Genomic DNA, 2500 nt, shown 5'->3' with positions numbered 1-2500 from the left:
CACACACACATACACACACACACACACACACACACACACACACACACACATATATATTATATATATATATATATATATATATATATAGATATATATATATATATATACATATTTGTGTGCGTGCTCATCCAAGCGCATATAATTAGCTAGAGTGAAACTTTGTTATTATTATTATTATTATTATTATTATTATTATTATTATTATTATTATTATTATTATCATTATTATTATTATTATTATTATTATTGTAATCATCGAAATTAAATTACGATGAAACTTCGATGATTACAATAATAATAATAATAATAATGATAAGAATAATAATAAATAATAATAATAATAATAATAATATTATTTATTTATTATCATTATTATTATTATTATTATTATTATTATTTATTATTATTAACTTCCTATCCATCTCCGTTGAATAAAAAGCATTTTCGTACGAATATTCTATTATTATCAATACTGGACTGCGCATGCGCACGGCCTCCCAACACACACCTCAACGATGTGTTTGTTCATGTTTTTCTTGTTTTGCTTTTTGTAAGATTGTAAGTTAATAATAATAATAATAATAATAATAATAATAATAATAATAATAATAATACAGTGTGCCGAAGAACCATCTGAAATGTAGGTCTTAGGACAGACCGAAACCAGAACAAACCGGTCCTGGTGGGGCCAAAATAGGAAAGCTTTAACGTGTAGACAAATGTACGTACTCACGTTCGCTCTGGGTCTCTTTGCGCGCCACATTGTGAACCATTGCCGGTAACACCATGCATATATAAAGTCTGCCTCAAGTATTGTATGGATTTCAACAGATATATACAGTTATCATACATACATGCATACATACATAACCATGTTTTGGAACTCTTGACTTCTCACAGTGAACCCTTAGCGCCAACGCCAAGCTTGTAAGATCTGTTTGATTTGATTTATGTAGATTTTTGGCATTATGCCAAGCACTGGGGCAACTGAGGCCATTCAGCGCTGAAACGGAAATTGACAGCGAAAAGGTCTGAAAGGTGTAACAGGAGGAAAACCTCGAAGTAGTTGGCCTACGAAACAATTGTTAGGAGAGGGTGGACAGTAAGATGGGAGAAAGAGAATATGAACGGAGGTTCAGTAAAAGGAATGACAGGAGTTGCAGCTAGGGGCCGCAGGGACGCTGCAAAGACCTTAAGTAATGCCTACAGTACACCAAATGAGGTGCACTGACGGCACTAACCCCCCACGGGCGTGAGATCTGTTGAAATTATGGTATGAATTCTCATATACATACATACATACATACATACATACACATAGTTCTCAAACCGTCATCTTCAACGACATTTCGTGCACCATTACTTCTCTCCAACTAGAGACTGAGCTCCCTCGTTTAAGGAGGAGGGAGGAAAGGGAGCTCAAAACAGTTTTCGTTCGTTCGTTTGTTTGTATGGTGTTTTTACGTTGCATGGAACCAGTGGTTATTCAGCAACGGGACCAACGGCTTTACGTGACTTCCGAACCACGTCGAGAGTGAACTTCTAATCACCAGAAAGACACATCTCTAACCCCTCAGTGGAATGCCCGAGAATCGAACTGGCGGCCACCGAGGTGGCAGGCCAAGACCATACCGAGCACGCTACTTAGGTTTTCGTTCGTTTAACTTAATTGTCCCTTTTTGATCCTAGATTCCCTTTTTGATTTTAGATTCAACTCAATGTATAGGAATGGAATATGAAATGGAATATAGAATTTAGGCCAAAAGCCTCGTAGTGCTGGGACCTTGGAGGTCATTCTGAAATGGAAAATGGTAATAAAAATGTTTGAAAGGTGTAACGGAGAGGGGGTGGGGGAGGGGGACTTCGCAGCTGCGCTATGGGACAATTCTCAGGAGAATGGAAAGAAATTGTGGAAAAAAAAGACGGAAGAAAGAGAATATGAACGGAGGTATAGTAAAAGTAATAAGAGGACTTCCAGCTAGGGGCCGAAAGGATGCTGCAAAGAAACTAAAGTAATGCATACATTGCACAGCGTGAGGTGCACCGACGGCATAAACGCACGCCCCCCCCACCCCCCCCTACGGAACATATATACATGTATTATATTTCGCCCATCTTTATCAACCTTTCATCACCTGTCCTTAATATTTATTGAGAAAACTGGTTAAACAATGACAATAAATAAGGTGAGAGCCCTCATCCTTTTAATTATAATTGTCTATCTCCTACATCTTCGACTTTGCCAAAATATTCGGTTCATTGTTCAACTCTTGCCTTCCAAAGCACCTGAAATCAATCTCTTGAACCTAAACCACTGTCCAGGTAAGCGCAGGTATCTTCTCCTTTCCCACCGTTATCCCTATACATTAAAGGGTCGGTTGCCTGATGCGCCTTCTTCTGCACTGCCTTCTATCAAAGGTATCATCCTCCCGGTAGGCGCAGGTATGGACCGAGTCAATGGGTTAGTGACGTCACGTGTCCCCGAGCGAGCACTCAGTAA

This window comes from Macrobrachium nipponense, chromosome 14, assembly GCF_015104395.2.
Source record: "Macrobrachium nipponense isolate FS-2020 chromosome 14, ASM1510439v2, whole genome shotgun sequence".
NCBI lineage: Eukaryota > Metazoa > Arthropoda > Malacostraca > Decapoda > Palaemonidae > Macrobrachium > Macrobrachium nipponense.
Note: the sequence above shows the minus strand (reverse complement) of the source record.